This window comes from Mastacembelus armatus, chromosome 4 (assembly GCF_900324485.2).
Source record: "Mastacembelus armatus chromosome 4, fMasArm1.2, whole genome shotgun sequence".
Lineage (NCBI taxonomy): Eukaryota > Metazoa > Chordata > Actinopteri > Synbranchiformes > Mastacembelidae > Mastacembelus > Mastacembelus armatus.
In genome coordinates, this window is record NC_046636.1 from 5637894 (window position 1) to 5657388 (window position 19495).

A 19495-nucleotide genomic window follows, 5' to 3' on the forward strand; every position below is an offset into this window, starting at 1 on the left:
TAGGTCACTATACAGTCTTCTTTCCATTCCTAATCCAGTATGAGCTAGTTTAGTCCAGTATGACAGTGTCTGAATTCAGAAGGGACCAGATTGTTCCCTTTGTGCTAAACAACATCTGGCTGCCTACCCCAGGGAGAAAATCAGGGAGAGGAAACCTCCATCTATAGGCTTCATTAAGCAGCAGCAAAATGATCCTGCATTGCTGTAGTGAGTAGGCTACTGTTACAGGTCAGCTTGGTAGTTTTCCCTGTAAGGAACTGCAAATTAAGGTTATGGGTTGGACAGAATCCTTTAAAAGAGAACACATCTTTGATGGAGCATGAATTAAGGACATGTCTTCGAAGTAAATTGTGCAATATATTGTGTAAAAACAGCTAAAAAGATGGCTACCTCCTGTCTTGTTATCAGTTATTTGCAAAGACGCAAAAAATGTATTCTGTATTCTGTACTTTGTACTTTCTTGAAAAAGAAATTGTTATCACTGCCTTTTTAGAGTTTATTTATTAAACATATTCTGTTTCTGACTGTTGAATGTAAATGTATTGCTTTCTGAGATCAGGGAAAACAACAGAAACTCAAAAAAAAAAGCAGAGAACAAAAGGCACACAGAGATGGCTTTTACCGTACGTCCATCTTTCTATTGTTCTTTTGTAAGTTTCCTCTGCCTCCACATAAGGAAATTAACTGTAAAAACATCAAACACTACAGAGCCCAAGGATTCTACTTACAATCAGAAAGATGACGGAGAACATTCAGGATGCATGTGGAGGGTGACCTCAAACGGATCTTTCTATCCAAACTTGGAAAGATCTGCTAATGCTCCTCTCAAATAATAATGTGCCATTGCACCACGGCTCTGCTGAAGTTGCAACAGTATAAAGTTTGGGATATGTTTCATTTGTAGTAGCTTAAACATGGTGTTTCCTTTTTGGTTAAACAAATGGGTTGGCATAAAGTAACTAGACAGGTACTTTCAGTGATTTGTTCTGTATTTCGATAAATTGCTGCAGGTGTTCCCACTAACACAGTATTCTTCTTTTGTCAGGCAACTGCAGGAATATAAAACTGTCAGAATTAATTCAGAGATCTGTGTACTAGCTCTCCTATCATTTTAGACTCCACCACACCCAAGTGACCTATGGTAGCTTTCCCACCACTCCAGTCACCTGGTGCACCCCCATCCCTCTGCTCACATCTCTCTCATTCAGTAATCAGTTCTCTAGAATATATACCAGTCCATTTCTGTTTGCTCCCTGCCAGATTATCTACTGGGCCTTAGCAGTTATAGTGTTTCAGCCCTATTCACCTGTTTTACAGTGGGTACTGAAAGTATTCAGACCCCTTTAAATTTTTCACTCTTTGTGTCATTGCAGCCATTTGCAAAAATCAAAAAAGTTCATTTTATTTCTCTGTACAAAGTATATTCTCATTTGCTCTGACATGCACTGTGAGCTGTAAGGTCTTATATAGACAGATGTGTGCCTTGGAGCAGAACCATCTCAAGGAGGATCAGAAGAAATGGACAGCATATGAGTTAAATATGAGTGTCACTGCAAAGGGTCTGAATACTTATGACCATGTGATATTTCAGTTTTTCTTTTTTAATTAATTTGCAAAAATTTCTACATGTCTGTTTTTTTCTGTCAAGATGGGGTGCTGAGTGTACATTAATGAGAAATAAAATGAACTTTTTGGATTTTGGCAAATGGCTGCAATGACACAAAGAGTGAAAAATTTAAAGGGGTCTGAATACTTTCCGTACCCACTGTATGCCTGTCTGTTTTCAATCAGGTTACCTGCTGCCGACCACTGCTTGTCTTTCGGCATACTCTGTTTACCAAACTCTGAATGAAGGAACACTGCCTGAACTTTTACCTGGTGTTCCTGGAGTTGTGCTATTGAGTCCATGTCTATGTATGTTGTCTGGTACTTGCCATCCATGATGGAAATCCTTGGAATGCTGCATTAAGACCCTCAATCAAATCACTATTTTAAACTCAGTCATATAGGACACCTGTGCTATGTAAGGTGGAATAGAAGTTTCTGAACATCACTACAGTGTAGAAGGACTTGACTCTGACAATTACACTGTCAATCCTTTACCACACCAAACAGTGTTTTCCTAGAAATGTTTCTCTCTCTACATTTATTCATCGTGAAACTTTGTACAAATTTGTTCATTTGAAAGAGTGACGGCAAAGAGTGTGGATGATGGTCCAAAAAATTAAAGGGAAAAATCATGGTATTTCAACTTTATGTGTATTAGTGTGGACTTCACCTCAGCGTTACTACCCCTATCCTGATTTGGCATTGTCTGTTAAAGGACTGATAACACCCCAATGCCCTCCCTGCAACTCTCTGTGCGATAGATGAATAAGGAATCTTTTTATCCCCCATACAGAAAATAAAAGCTGCTCTCATGATGTGCTATAGTAGTATTCCAGCACGTTGAACAGCTGCCTGCTTTCATTAGCAATAAAGGAAATGACACAACATCTATTATTCATTGATGCTTCTAGCTGCAGCTACTTTAGCATTATGGCTGTGCATGCAAGTAAATTAGGGTAGTGAAGTAACTGCTACCCCTAATTAGCACACTGAATATCTGAGTATCCTCATGTCAACAGACACAGATGTTAAAGGGCGCTGAAAAGCAGGCTAGAGAAAATGAGAGTAACAAGGGATAATGTGAGAAATAAGTAAAGAGTAAGGAAGGTATAAAGGTAAAAACAGGAGAAATGTGATTTATAGTACTTAAAGCGGTGCCATACACTGTAGATAGATAGATAGATAGATAGATAGATAGATAGATAGATAGATAGATAGATAGATAGATAGATAGATAGATAGATAGATAGATAGATAGATAGATAGAAATACTTTATTCATCTCAAAATGGGAAATTCCACTGTTGCAGCAGCAATTTACAGGCACTCGACAAACACAAATCTCACAAGAAAAAGAAAACAATATGAGAAATTATTTAAAAAGATAGAGAAATATATAAATTATATACAAAATACAATATAAAATATACATAATAATAATATCACATAACATCCACTTCAGGTACAGTAGAGACAACTGACACACAACATGACACACACACACAACATGTACATGTACAATATGTTAGCAAGTCTGAGCTGGTGCATTAGCACCATCTCACAGAAACATGAGTTATAAATAAATCTGGGCCTTCTTCAGGATTAATTACCACTTTCTACTTACACAACCAAAAGCAGAGGACACTCGCATAAATATGTACATGCAATCACAGTCTGGCGAACATGAAATAAAATATTTGTGCATGCAAGCACACACATGCAAACACAAAAACACACAATTTCTAGTCCCACACAGTCACACAGCTCCTGGTGATAAAGAGCCTGCCCGACACCAGTGAGAAGCTAGGCAGGCAGAATAGGCAGGAACACTCTACAAAGAAATCAACACTAATAAATTCACACTCCATGGAGCTTAGTGTGATGACAGCCTTCTAGCGAAGCTTCCGCTTGTACACACAGAAAAACACACATGCGTGTAGGACAACACAAATTGGACATGTGACACGCACGTTTACATACCACCTAGGAAAATAAAAGTTGGCTGAATGCCATACTTCCTCAGTGCTCATTTCACTGAAAACTCATGTATGTGTTGCCTGACTGCTGACCTGCCCACTTATTCCTCTAATATTGTGTCAACTACCAAAGCTGTGTGAGGAGCACTAACATTCCGCAAATAGAAAAACACCATTTTCCTACCATCACACACATGCACATGCACACAAACACATACACGGTCCCTCCTCACACTCGTTCTCATACGTTCCAAGCAAACACATGTGGCATGCTGTACCCTGCAAAAATAGACTGGAACAGAGAGAGGTGATGTGTAGCAGATCAAAGGAGGGAAGATAAGTCGTGGGTAAACAAAATAAAATTATGGCAGATGAAACACAGACTGCAAATTGTTCATGAGAGGAAAATGGTTTAAGAAAAAATGGAAAGGCATGACCAAGCAACACAAAAATGTGAGGATAAGAAAAAAGGGGTAAATCAGTTTGCCTCTCACCTGCCATGCAGCTCCTCTCACTTCCTGTCCTTCCTGTTTCTGTTACTGAGAGTGCTGCTGATCCTGTCTCTCCCTTAACCTCACCAAAAAAATGAAAGAAAAAACACAGAAGGACGCAGAAAGGGTGGGAAAGGGGTGGAGGTGTTAGCAGAGGGGTGGAGGGAGAAGTGAAGAGGCTGTCTTGCTGGTGCAACTATTGGATTTTTTAGTAGATTCACCACCCTGCCCATTGCAGAAAAAAATAACACCCCATAAGATAAGTGGGCTCAATAGAGAACACAGACACACACAAACGGTAATCAACCACCACTGGCTCTCTGTATATGTTGATAGTACAGCAACCCTCAATGTGTGTAAAGCTCAAATGACCACAAAAGACATAAAGTCCTGATATATGTGTATATGATACAATTTTATGTATGGGTCAGTGTGCATGCAGGCATCTACTGGTGTGTGCATGCATGCGTGTTCTGGACATGTGTGTGTGGTCATATCTGTGTGTTTAGCCAGTGGGCACGGGGCCTGCACTACAGTGAACTCCTGCCATGCAACACTCTCATAATTACTGGGGCGCATTAAGTCAACCCCTACTGTGCTGTCAAATGAAGCCTCTTTGACCAGGTTAGACTCCACGCTGAATAGAGCATCTTTTCTGTGAAATGCAACAAACCCACTAGTTAGCTCTGTCTGCCTCAATAATAGAAAGCAGTCAAATGAGTAAACCCTGGCTAGCCCAGTTGGCTCTGTAGTGTAAATGATGTAAATAATTAACTGCGTTTAAATAGGCTAACTGCCCAGGCTAATGGGATATACCTCTTATCTCACTGCTGCACCAATCTCTCAGACCACCAGTGTTAATTCCCTTCACTGGTGAGTGTGTGGAGCACATTTTAAAAGCAAACATCGACCCTAAAACAGCTCAGCTGCAAACGCACAGCAACTGTAAACTAGAGCCACAACGCTTTGGCTTCACATGCTATGTGACTGCAAAGATATATAGAGAGTACATGAAATATTCACATGGATATATGGCATAGCTGCAGCAATGCCAGGCCTCTAAATCAAACCAGCCTGAGTGGATGTTCTGTGAAGCCAAAGGAGTCATTTTAATTAGGAGCGAGAAAAGTTTTGCAAAGTGCAAAATGTCAACAACTGGAGATTATCAGCAGTTTAGCAAGAAAAGTGAGTTGACACTAACACTGCTAATAGCTCAACTGCCTGCTCTTTGATTGTGTCATAAATCACTGTTTGCTTTGAAGATATTTTTTGTAATGACTACATAAATGTCAGGGAAGCATAAAATAACAACATGACAAGAAATAAGAAAGCAGGGAAAGATGACCACAAGCCATAGAATACAGCACTTACGCATCTGTGTATAGTATAGTATAGTATAATATAGTATAGTACAGTATAGTATAGTTCATATACCCGTATAGTATATGTATGTATATATAGTATAATGTGGAGTAAACAAAGAAAGCAGTCGACAAAGAAACCATGGCTTTGCCCAGCACCAGATTTACATTTTGTATGATGTGTACTTTGTATCACAGAAGTGATAAAAGAAAACACAGGGAACCATTCTCAGACAATGTTCACAGCTGCTGTAGCTAAATCCTCCACTCTCCCGATATGTCCAGCACACTGCATAAAATCAGCTCACATCCTTTCATCTGAAGCAATGGACTGAAAGAGGGTGTGATGCAGCCCAGAGGGTTAAGCTTCCCTCTTGCTGATCACATGAACGTCTCCTGTCAGGAGGAATCAGATCCCACCTCAGACCCCTAGGACTTCTAGAGTCTCACTCCTTTCATGTCTTTTCTTTGCAAGTTGAAGTTAGACATTGTCAGCCAATCGTGATTTTTTCTGCTAACAAAAATTGAAAATGCAATGTCAGAATGGTGTGATTGTGTTGCTGCCTCAAGTGAAGGAGTTCAACTACCTTGTCTTGCCCCTGAGTGATGGTATGATGGAGTATGAAATCGACAGGTGGATTGGTGCTGTGCTCAGTTATACAGTTATATAGTCACATACATTAGATGTATTCCCTAGGATGCAGAGGATCAGTATAATATTATAATAATTGCCCAGCCTCATGATTTTGAGATCTGTGGGGAAATAGGGCCTGGAAGTGTTGTTTAAGGCAAGGCAAGGGACGTTCAAAACAACGTTATGTTGTGTCTCCTGACAATTCCCGTAGAAAAAATGTTTACAGCTGCTCTAAACAGCCATACTCAAATGAAGGATGAAATTCTATGTGAAATGCTGTAACAGACAGAGATGCGATGCAATAATCGCTCAAATATGGCAATAATAGAATAGATTTTCAGAAAATACTCAGAAGAATTCATAATGTTGTGCTTGTTTGTACACACAAATAAAGAACAGAGCCAGGTTCCTGGCCAATCACTGCTGCGATCACATAACCAGCTAGACGCAGCTGCCTAAATTTTAAATCAGAAAGGTGTGGGTGAGGTTTCAGACCCTCTTTTACCATCCAGCACCAAAGTTCCCCATGAATCAGCTTCAGACTGAAATTACTGGACTCAGCTGAGCCCAAAGAAACCATACTATCATGTTGTGAACTTGCAATATGAAGGTCTATGTGCAGTGGTGGAGCAGGGGGCCTTGGCAAGCCAACTCCTACTTTCAGAAACTTTTACTTTGAAAGAGAACTTTTATTTAAGCCGACATTCCTGCCTGGGACATAAGGTGTATCACAAGGTGTATTGTAACCTGAAAATTGCAGGTGGTGTGTGTGTTCACTGCTGTGTGTGTGCACTTTAGGTGGTAATGGAATTTCCCCATTGTGGAACTTATAAGGGTAACTTAACTTAACTTAACTTATTGTGTATCAGCAGTCTCCCTGCTCAAGCGTGGGCAAAAACACGCAGTTAAAATGTTAAAATAACAACATGATGCATTATGCAAAGTCTGGCACCCCAGGATTCTGTAAATGTATGTGTTTGAATGTGTCTGGCTGTGGGTAAGTGCGAAAAAATCAGCTTAAAAATCTTTTAACTGCTGCGCTCTATAGCTCATATGTATACAATCCAGCAAAACAGCTTGGAGTTATATGTAGAATGTTTTCGCAACTGTGGGAGTTAAAAACAGTCCACAGCAATAAAGTATTTGCAATATCCACTATTTATAACTAATGATAACTGGCCACTCCAGGTGCTGCAGTCATCACTAACAATCAGCCTTACTTAAGTAAGTTTTCTTCCTACTAATTCTTCATCTCATCTCAAATCAAGTTACATTGTGAAATATTTTGACTTTGCATGTCTTTTAAATTATCTCAGTTCTGGAAATAGCAGTTAATCTCATTTTTCATTGCACTGTAAGGAATGTACTACTAATTATTTTAAATGCCTGCTATGTCTTGCAACATAATGTTGTGGGTTTGTTGTTACAGTTTTAGAACACAGGCATCATTAGACAAACACACAATTATCTGTGAGAGTGCACTCTACAGTATGTGTGTGCATGTGTCTGAGTGGGTGCAAGTGCAAAAAACCCATAACTGCTTTTACTGGCAAAGCTTACAGTCCTGAAACAATATGACCTCTCGTAACTTGGATCCTTCTGTAAAAGTGTTTTTCTCTAAATAAACCAAATACATAAACACAAAAATGGTAGATGTGGATGTGTAGCCTTTATTATGGCCTGGAAATTTACTTCCATTTTTAAAGTAAGGTCCCATTGCCAAAATGTGTTTTGAAATGCAAGACAGTTTAAAGTTTCCATAATAGTGCAACGCTAAGACTAGCTCTTGTAGAGGACCCGGAAGACACACTCTGTACCATCCATAGGGTTAAAACAGATATTTAATATTTGTATGAAGCATATGCTTTACTGACAGAGAGAAAGTGAGATAATTTTCAAAATTCGGTAAATAGTTTAAAATATTTCAACCTGACTTTATATTGTATATTGTATTATATTACAATTCCAGCTCCAGACCATATATAGTCTAAACTATCTTTGCACCATAAACTGATGATATCACTGGCTACCAGCCCTGAATGTTTTATTCGTTATTCTTTATTCTCATTCCTTCACAAATCACATATATAGACATATAGACAAGAATAACACTCAAGAAATACGCTTTAAGCAAGTGTTGCCAGCAGATAGTGGTGAATTTTTAGTCTGTGCTTACAGAAATCCAGGTTGTACTTTGACTATTAAGTACTTGAAACTTTGCCTGAGCAAATTCTGGAGGTTCAAGTGTAACAGGTATTCATTATGAAGAAGGGTTTAAGATGGAAAGAACAGTGAATCAAGCAATGAGCAGGATTTTCCACTGTGGACGTGTGTGTGTGTGTGTGTGTGTGTGTAGTTCAGCCAGGGCTGTGAGACATCCTGAGGAAGGCCAGTTGTTGATAAGGCCTTCAGGCAGGGAAGAGACTGTTTGTATGCTGAAACAGACGCTTACTGAACTGACCACAGTACACACCTCACTGCTCAAGTCGAAATGACCTGAACTGGGGTGAGCGCTGTGTGCATGCATGTGAGGGAGGAAGCAGGAGAGCGAGAAACAAGATAGAAAAACTATTTTAAAAAATGGTCTTAAAGCTAAAAGTCTGCTGATATCAATCCATAAGTATACAAGAAAAATGATTCCCTGTCCGAATATAAAAAAAAGCAACTTTAAGAATATACAAAACTAATATGTGCAGCCATCTACTTTCCTTCTAAAATGATGGGTGCACAACACACCTCTCCTCAGTAATTTCTCATTCTCCATCTCTTCCTCTACACGTAGGTGTGATCACTATGTAAATGTGCAGGCTGACAGAGAGGCGAAAGGAATGCAGAAAGCAAAGGCCTCCTTGTCTGCATGCAAGAGAAGGAGCTTGGACAGACAGCAAGGAAACACAATGAGTGGACACAGCAGACACAAAGACATAATTCTAATTTCCACATTGCTCCTCTGTAATGCCTCTTGCTTCTTATGTATTCTGGCATGCCCTGATGCCTTCCTCTGTATTTCATAGAAGCACACTTCCCTCGTTTCTCCTGTCATTTCAGACTCTCATCACAAACTACAGAAGAGTCACTATAACCCACAAATTCTACTAAACAGAACAACGTGTCATTCTAGCTGCCACAGAGAGTGTTGTTATGAAAGAAAAGTGGCGAGAGGAAGTGTCTGTGCCACAGTCAATAATGTGCAACTTCAGCTTTGGTAAAAAAAAATGCCACACAGAATCAAACTAGAGCCAAGGACATGAAATAATTTGCTTTTTGGATGATGTTTGTGACGAACTGGAGTCTTGTCTTTTAACAGAGAATCATAGGTTATGTGGATTTCCATTCAATTTATGACTTTTTATTCAGGTCAATAAACCATAAAACAACAAAATCAATTATATTCCTTCTTGGTTCAGTGCACTAGATGGAGGTAATTTTGAGTTGGTATGCTTCCATCAGGTGTGACACAATGCATCCACAGCTCAAGCACAATATGATCAACTTTCATTGATCTTAGGAGAAGCACTCTTTGGTGACTGATGGCAGGACAGGATGTCTTTCATTGTCTGTCCCCAATTCCAAAGATCTGTTTTTATGACCCTGTGTCACGTATTCTTACTGTTCCTGTGTCTTTCTAAGGTTGTAAACTGGTTTGGAAGAGCAGAGACAAATTATAGAATTGAAGAGACAGAGGAAAGAAACAGTTTTATCATTAAGTGTGGGTGAAGCCTGGCTAAGCAATAATCTGATTGTGGCTTTGGTCTGCTCTCTCCCACAGGCAGTCTCCGCCTGTAGGGCTGAACTCTGCTGACCTGTGGGGGCGAGAGACTACACAGAATACAGGCTGGCCTCTACTGTCACTAATAATCACTACAGCCAAAAAAAACACAACTCAAAAGCAGAAAGGGGATATGGAACAAAGCAGAAAATATTTATGGCTTCTTATTTTATTTCTGTTTTACCATCTCTTTACAAGCATGCTACAGCTTGTATTGCTGTTGTTGCTGGCATACTTTGCTGTGTTTACTCTTGAATGTGAATCAGCCTTTAGGTCACTGGAACCTAAACAATGACCAGGACATGCAGGCAGTGTATATTGCCCTACAGTCAATAAGAGGAGAGTTGTAACCTATATGCATGTAAACAAATGGGATGATATAAAGACAACAATGGGAAGCCCTGACCATCTAGTCGGGATCAAAACAGTCCCTGTGTGGAGACTAAACTGCCACAATGCTGGCATGCAGTCCCCTGAAAATGTACACTTTCACGTGCAATGGATATGCATTTTGTAGCAAGACGATACACACTTGCCCTGATCCTTTGCACTAATCATAAGCATCTCCCATTGTAGCACAACTGGAACATGTTAGCTGTATATATTACATCTTATCCCAATAAAATCTCTGAGTGTATTAATTCTTTCCAGCAGAGCTTCTGAGAACGAGCACAGCCAATTTATGACAGTAGATTTTATTGTTGTTTTTGACAGTCAATTTAATTTGCTTTCATTTGTTATAATGACCAATAGTAATACTACAGGTAACAAACACAAGGCTGCTGAATTTAGCCTCAGTACTACTGCAGTTTGCTGCAGATTTCCCTTTGACCAACTCTCTCCAGGCACATTTGAGGTTACTATGTGCCACAATGCCAAAGTGGAAAACAGCAGTTAGTTAGGAGGCTGCCTCAACTCTTTAGTAAAGGCAGTTTGTTGCATCTGAAAGGAAGCTACATGGGGTCACAACCAGCCAAACAATTCCCAGGACTCTCTCCTTACATACGTGAAAATGGGAGAGAGGAGTGACATGTTTTGGGTCTGAGGTGTGTTGATGCTAAAGATGTTAAATATATTCATCTAATCACTAATTCACACAATCTCACAGACATCAGATGTGTCTTTAAAAGGGTTAAAAATCATAAACATAATTTTATACCACATATGCTTAGGCTGCAACACTCCTACTGTAGACCACAGAGTGTTGCTCACACAAAGCAGAACCATGTTTATCTGCCCTAAGGGAGTCCTTTGTGTGAGTATAATGTTTTGCTTTGAGTTAAAAAGGGAAAGCCACATGATAGCATGTTCATAAATCTTTATAATTTAAACAAAATGCTTTTTAAAAAAAAACTGGGACCACATGTTGGGAATGACTTTAGGGATTTGAATAATTGCTGATAACAAAGGAAATTATTTCTTTGGGTAAATAAACTCTTTTGTGGGAATTTGTTCTTGGTTTGGTTCCAGCAACATACAAATAAAATCAATGTGAACTCCTACTCAGTGATTTCAATCATTTGGGGGAATTTTCAAAAAGGAAAAACTGGACAGAAGAAGATGTGTATGTGACAGGAGGCAGCAGTGGTAACTCAGCCGGCTGGGCTTCCCACCATGTATTTGTGTAATCAAGGGTTCAAGTTTGGCTCATAGCCCTTTTTGCATGTCACACCCGCTCTCTTATCTATCCTGACACTCTCCATCGTTCCCTATCTTAAAAAGCCAGAGTGTCAAACTTATCTGGAAGATGAAGTGCAACCAAAAGGGAGAGGTTTGTTTTTTGGCATTGTAGAGCAACAACTGCCTCAGGCTATAAAAGAGAAGACTCTTTCATTTCTTCAACCCCTGACTCTCTCCACCTGTATTTCTATGCGTTTCTACAATTCTTCCATTATTGTCTTACCACACTAAACAGAGCAAAGAGCTGCCAGCAGGACTGCACAAAGAGCAGCAGCTGGGTTCTGGACAGACACGAGGGACGAGCCCCACTGGCTTCACTGCGATAGAGGAAGTGATAGAGACATTGGCCATTCTTTATGTTTTGGGGCAGTCCAATGCAAATGGTGGAGTACAAATGACCATCTCAAGGAAGAAAGATAGACAGCCACAGAATGATGATGGGAAATAAGAGCAATTATGAAAGGCTAGGATAAGGGAAAATGAGGAATCAACATTTCTCTGTCGGAGTAGAAAGCGTGATTAATATCTCTACTCAAAAATGTAACTACTGTACAGATTTGGCAAAGGTCAGTACTTTCTACTCTATATTATAATAAAGAATTACTACAATTACAACAGAACACCACCTGATTGTGTACAGTACATCTATCTAATGTTGCAGGGATGCTATCAGTGATGGAAATCACACCCTCAGCTATAAATAATAATGTACACTGCAAATATGCATGAGTGCGCTTAACTACTCCACAAAAGCTTGGTTGCAAATATAAGCCAGTTACACTTTATAACTATGTCTTTTGAATAAAATGTGTGAACATATTTGCAAGTGCACTAAAATGCTTGCCTGCTCAGAGAGCTGTTTTCCCTTTACAATAGGTCATTACTGAATGAGACGATGTACAGTTCGGGTACACAACTGCAAAAAACAAACTAGTGAGATTCAACATGATACAGAATGATGGAGGGAGTACACTGTGGCTTTGTATACCACAGGGGACATAGAAGACATAAAAAATACAGAGAAAACAGTATATTTTTATCTCTCTAGCTTCAGTAGATCCACAACTACTCCTGCGTGTAGTCCCTATGTCATAAAGCTTTTCAGACCATCTGTTTCACAAATATGTATGCCTCCATCATATTGTGACCAGGCCTTTTTCAATCAGTGGTGATGATGGAAAATAAGCAATTAGGGGAGATTGAGAAGAGAGAAAAGGAGAATCAAGGACTATCAAACTGAGAAAGAAAGAGCTTGCAGAGAAGTGAAATGAATCCAAGTGTACAGAAAAGATACTCCACGCATGAGAGGAACAGGAAGGAGAAATGACAGCCAGATGGAGATGAGAGGATGTTGATTATTGGACATGCCTGTACTGCACAGATTGGACTCATTTTGACAACAGGGCTTTTAACTCTCCTTCCCTCTTGTTGCCAGCCCAGATAAATCAATAGCTAGGGTGTCACCATTGGTATATATTTTTTTATTCTCCAGAGGATTTCAAGGGTGCTTTATTCCACACAATTTCCATTTGTTTCTGTGAGTGGAGTGCTCCTTCGCTGCAGTTTCTGATCACGTCCACACAGTCGCTTTAATTAACCAAAGTTTTTTTAAGTGCTTTTGAGCTTGTGTTGTAAGCATTTTCAGTGGCTCCTGACCAACCCTTGTGCAGCCCTTTTATAAAATGGAGCTACTTGATTTTCATATTGACAGCTTGGCCCAGAGATACTGGGGAGATGTTGCAACTGCTGCAGCATCCATCTGTTTGTCAACTGCTGTATGTGTATGAGTGGGTGGATACAGTTTTTCAAAAAGTACACCAACATACACAAATAAGCAAACACAAACAGTGCATGTAGTCCAGCAGCAGCTTGAGGGCTTGCAGTATGTGCACAAATAAGCACAATATACACAATTACACATACAGATGTTAAGGATCTGGGGCATGCTCAGTTAAACAGTTGGGACAACATTTCAACATACCCATTTTTCACTGTAGCTGAATTTCAAAATTTAACAGACTCAAGCTCTACTGAACCAACATGTCCTATGTACCTGCTTCTGTGTAGCTAAACCCCCATTCAACTCCCCTCATTCTGTCTCTCACCATCTATGGCTGCAGTAACCAGTGTGGGCTGGGGATAGGAGAGACCAAAGGGCTTTATGCTTTCTTAAAAAGAAAAGAGAACAGGAAAGGAGAGAAGACGTTGAAGAAAAGACCTCAGGTAGACGCCAGCTTCCTCATTTGATCAGTCCTCGCTGCACAATCCTCACCTGACCCCAAAGTTATTCCAGTCTCCCTTGCACTATGTCCCAGAGCTCTTATTTGAGTTAAGAAGTTTATATTTTGCTTTAATTAAAAGTAAGAAATCTATGGTACCTGCAGGTCTGATTGACAAAACAACCATGAAGAACTGTATGTACTCATTAGTTTGCTTTCTCTTCAAGATTTACTATGAATAATATAGTCAGGGAAAGAAGAACAGTCCGATCTCTTTCAGCAATAACATCTGAGAAGTGAACATTTACCTGTTGTGGTTTGACTGAGCTGAGGACAGACTCTATACAGAAGTCAGGTTTTAATTCGATTTAGATATTTGTCAGGTTAAACATATTCAAACAAAAAAGAAAGGAAAAAGGGGTTAAGTAACTGGGGCAAGAGTGTGCCCTTATTAGTATTTGTAGAATTCGTACACAGGCAAATGCAAAGTCCAAACCAACAAAAGGCCTCTAAAGTCTGACTGATCCAGCTGAGCCGCTATCATTCAGATGACAGTTCAAAACATATTTCCTCATTTCCTCTCTACTGCTGTCTTTTCCTTGCATTTCTCCCAGCATCTTCAGTGGGACAGATTAAAATATATGAAAATGATGCAAGTAAGGGAAATGTGGATGCAATTAAGGGAATTGAGATGTAACCCTCAGCATTTTTATATGGAAACCTCCCAGCACTCCCAGCTGCCAAACAAATATTTTACAGCAGAGATAAGCACCTGAGACAATGGCTTTCCATATCAGTGGCCATTAACATGTTAGATTATCTTTGCCAGCATGCTTAACATGCTGACATTTCCTGTTAGGAAAAAGGTTGAGGGTTTCACCCAAATACCATCTCTTACGTGTTTACATTAGTTTATCTGTTTTGATGAAATGTCATAAATTTGTATCTGTTTGAATATATTTCTAATAGGGAAGTCCCCATCCCATAAATAATGTAGTGTGATGTTTCAGTGACTCGATGGACAAGTATTACCATATGTGTCCATGACAGTCCAAAAACAATTCATGGTCATTTAACTGCAAATATAACAGCAATTCTTTGTCATATGACACAGTGGTATTTCCCTACCTAAGAAGAATTTATAGACTTATTTTAAAAAGCAATATTTAATTTGGGTTTGCAAATATATTCTTTGCATAAAACATTTTTTATGATGACATGCATTATTCTTATCCTCAGGTAAGGATAAAAATAGGGACTTTATTTATCATCTGATAACCTTGTTTTTCTAAAGCTGCTTATCTGTGGATTTTGGCATGAATTCATACCAATTCTACAGAGACACTCACCACTCACCAGCCACTCTGTATTCTCATTCTGGGCCAATTCATTGTCTGTTAGTGAGTCATATTCTAAATCTACTCCTGATATTTTGTTTACAAGAGATGCTGATCTAATGCTGGATTGTTTTACTAAATGCTTAATGTCAACATATTCATACACTGCTGACTAATGGGTCCTTAATTTCTTCTGGGTTAAGGGAATTTAGTTAATTAACAAATTGTATCCACAGAGATATTTGTAAGAATACAGATTTTGTATGTGTAAAACAGATTTCAGACTAGCACCCGTTTTGTTATTTCCATGAGCAAGTTTCACTTCTCTCTTTTTTTCTAATGAGCAGATAAAGCTGTTTGGATACAAACTCTTTCCCAGCTCTTTCTGTACAACCTGGCTCTGGATTGGAAGTACTATTTTTCCTCACCTCGTTAACCCACTCCCACTTTTTTAATCTGCAGCTCATTTATGCTTTGCCGTGAGCATAATCGAAATTCTGAAAATAAAACATTTCAGTCTGTGTCACGTAGCGTGAAATATGATAATGTATGTAAGAGAAATGTTTTTTTAGGAGAAAATTGATTTTCCACTTGGCTGAGACTATGGCATAATCCATCACTTTTGCATCAGGCTGAACGGTGGAAGAAAGTGCTGGTCAGAGGGTAGTAGCTGCACTTGTATTTTCTGATGTGGTATATTTATTTTCAGTTGGCAATTTTTAGAGGTATCACACAGACTAAACATTTATTCAGTATTGCTGGATGATGGATGGACAATAAATATACTACTACAATATATCCTTGTTAAAGCCAGCGTGAAGGAGCAGGGGTTAGTGAAAACAACTATTAAATACCTAATGCAAAAAGGTACTTATTACAGAAGAGGAGCAAGATTCCAGACTGAAAAACAATTTTAAAAATGTGGTTTATACCAACTTAAATTTGTGTGTTTGAGTGTGTATGCCTTGTTTTTTAGGTATATTTAACAGAAAAGTGCATCTGTATTCAGTTCAGTAAAAACACAAGAAGTGAAGTAACCTCTGATGCAAATGGCAAGCATGCAATTCGAAATAAATGGAGAGCAAAGTTCATTCTTCATCTTCAGTATCTGCATTGGGTTTATACTGTAGGTGGATTGAGAACTCTCCAATTAAAGCATCCAGTTTTAAACTGCTTTATTCTGACATAGGACTTATTTCTTAGTAATCCCACCTTTTGTTTAGCAATGGTGTCTGATGATGTCATATACACATTTGCTTTTCCCACTAAATCTGAGCAGAGATCTTATCAGGCAGAATAAATGGAAACACCTGTCTGTGTCTGCAGGGCCTTTAAAGGGGTCACACTTAGTGGCACAGGTGTTTGTTGAGTGAGTAAAGAATAGGACAAGCAGCAAAATACTGTTTTAAAAAACTTTGGTTTCCTTTCTGTCAAAAGATGCAAAATACAAGAGAAGAAACATTTCTTTTGACCCACAGCTTACGGGCACTGTCAACTCATTTACACTCTCAGGCCAATACTTTTCCTTTCTCTCTGACTGTCTACTTCTCTGCCTCCTGCTTTCTTCTCTGATATTTTATTTTTATCATGATTCCTCGTCTCTTTTTGTCCTGATAAAGCTCACTGTCCAGCATAGAAGGTTGTTCTTTCCTATATTTCCACAGGCAAGCACTCACTTAATTTTTTAATTATTGTTTAGGTATTTCTAACTCATTTGATAATACAGATGTACAGAGCAATACAAAGGCCCAATTTAATCATGTTCAGGCTAGTTTAGCTTTGAGCCAATTTATATCCTGGTCACAGCCACAAGAAGATTAGGGAGAATATTGATCACTGCTTTATTAACACCTGTAAATCAGACAGCTGCTAGAGGTTCAGACAAACATAACTATGGTATGTATGGGGCACTATGCACTAATCTCAGTTTGAGTCTAACATAAGGTTTCATAGAGGTCACAGATAGTCCAGCAGTTAGTCCCATAACATCCATCCATGATCCCTGAGCAGATCACGTGAGAATTCTGTTATAATAGAGACCAAGATCCAAGTCATTAATTCCAAGGTCAGCTTTTATTCTGCTGTTAACCAAAGAGAAAGACACACAGCAGATAGCCGGCCTTAGAGGAAGGAGGGAGTATTCCCTGTGCTGGGGAGAAATATCAAATGAAACCATCTCCCACTCCTCTCCTTACTGCCTCCTACTCTTTCTTTCTAGGAGAAATGAGACTGAGGGAAAGAAGGAATTACCAAGGTCACTTTTGTTCTCCTTCTCTCAATAGCACACAAACAATCAACTAGACACCAAATTGTATAATCTCAGAGGATGAACAATAGGCATCATTTCCACTGTTGATGTCCTGCTTAATTATTTACAAAAACGGTCATATGACACACACACACACACACACACAGAAGCAGTTTATAGATATCCATGAGGATACACTGATGCTTAATACAGAGAAACATGTAATATTTATATCAGCCATGTCCTTGTCAAATCAAGACTGATATGAAAAATAATAATTAAAAAAAAGATTTATACTTAGTGACTTGGTTGTAATCAGGACCACAGTTATTAACTGTATTTCCAATATCACTATATATCATGATAGCTCAAAAAACATGATGAAAATATGGCATTCATAGCATTGTTTGTTTTTAATAAAATACAGTATCTCAGCTATAGATAGCCATAAAGCCCACACAGAAAGACCTACTGCTACTGGATGGCTAATCTGTTCATTGTATCCAGTATCTACTATAATATTTGTGGTCTCTGAGTATGAATCCCACTGACTGGTGATGCCTTGACTTTAACTCTAACATCATGATTAGGTAGGTACTTCTGTTCTTTAGTTCAATCTTGACAACTACTGGATGGATTTCCTAAGGATGACCAGTTTATCTAATACTTTGTTTTATGACACAAAAATCTTATTGAATTATCACACAGGCCTATTCAAGATTAAAATGAGAACCTGTACCCTAAAGCCCGAATCTTAAGCATTGCCCTTAAATCTAAAACATTCACTCTCCAACACATAGGCTATCAAAGCATCCGTTTTTCCAAAATTGTCTTTGGGAAGAATAATGGTTGGCTAGAAGTAGTGGAATTAAACACACATGTCCATGTGACAGAGATAAGATTGGGAAAGGAAAAGGGAGACAAGGAGCACAAAGATAAAACGAAGATGAAACAAAGGTCAAAATGGAAAGTGTGAGATGTCTCGTTATTTTGCTATCAAGATATATTTAACTCAATATATTAAATATATAGTATATAATACTATAAAGATATATGATTTCTGATGATGAACACAGAATGTAAAACTACATACACTAAATTCAGACTCACACATATTTTGAAGGTCAAAGTAAAATAACCGAAAGTTGCAGTTGCCATTTATACTTATTTTTGATCATGCTAATGTTGAACATGTCTTATGCAGCTATAATGGATCTTAAAAAGTTTTATAAATCTCACAGTTCTCCTCATACTCTAATTCTTTCTCTGTGAGAAGAAAAGGCCTACATTTCCCTGTGCCTCCTCCCACACCACAACTGCACACATATCCATATCAGCCAGTCTAAATCAGAGAGAGGATGCAGAGAAAGTGAGAATACTTCTCCTCCCACATCATTTTGTTTCCAAAGCTTCCCAAATTACCAGCTTCTCAAAATAGGCCTAAAATGCTCTCTGTTGAGATGAAATGAGTATATTTAGGTTCACTATGGGACAAAGGGGGAAGATTCAATGACAACTTCAAGTGACACAGCCACACTGCTACACACATTCTGCACTACTTGGCAACACAAAGGTACACGCAAACCGCCAGGCAACAAGATTTGGATTTGTGTGCTTTATAAGATTATTATGAACTACCATTTGAAAGACAAATGAAATTTAACTGCAGCTAAAAATAATAAGAATGAAAAAAGCAATAAAGGGATGGTTCAACACAACTTAGGATTCACCCATGTTTGACATAGTTGCAATACTTATTGAGGAAACTCAAGGGGGCATCCGGAAGAAGTGACTGTAGGTAATGTATTTGATGTTTTCTGAAGAGCTGTTTTTGAAGCCTGGAGGTGGATTTTTCACCACCTGTCATCTTGTCACTTGCCCACGGCCAAATTAGTTTGGGCAGGAGTGTAACAGAATTAGTTTGATTTCTGTTGATTTTTTAGTAACTTAGCATTTAGGGAGAGAACATGAACATGTCCCCTTCACTTCAACTGCAGACAGAGATTCTTTGCAGCCAACATCTAGTGGCCATTAGATGAACTACAACAGGTTTTGTAAGACCGTTATTAGGATAGTTACAGTCAGTCCAGGATATGGGCACTGGATTACTTAACTGCATATTCACACAAATGGCAGCTAGAAAATACAAATGGAGAGAACACAGTATGGTTTG

At 38.8% G+C, this 19495-nt stretch overlaps 1 protein-coding gene across 5 annotated transcripts in view; it reads right to left on the bottom strand.

Moving 5' to 3' along the window:
• Positions 1 to 19495, bottom strand: part of kank4 (KN motif and ankyrin repeat domains 4) — a 64404-nt gene that overhangs the window by 23847 nt on the left and 21062 nt on the right. For 2 of the 5 annotated variants that reach the window (XR_003296575.1, XM_026323280.1), the window contains exon 1: positions 4078 to 5088. The exons of the other annotated variants lie outside the window; for them this stretch is intronic. The gene's annotated coding sequence lies outside the window, so the exon portion shown is untranslated. Of the gene's footprint in view, positions 1 to 4077; positions 5089 to 19495 lie in introns of those variants that run through there. 5 annotated transcript variants of the gene reach the window in all.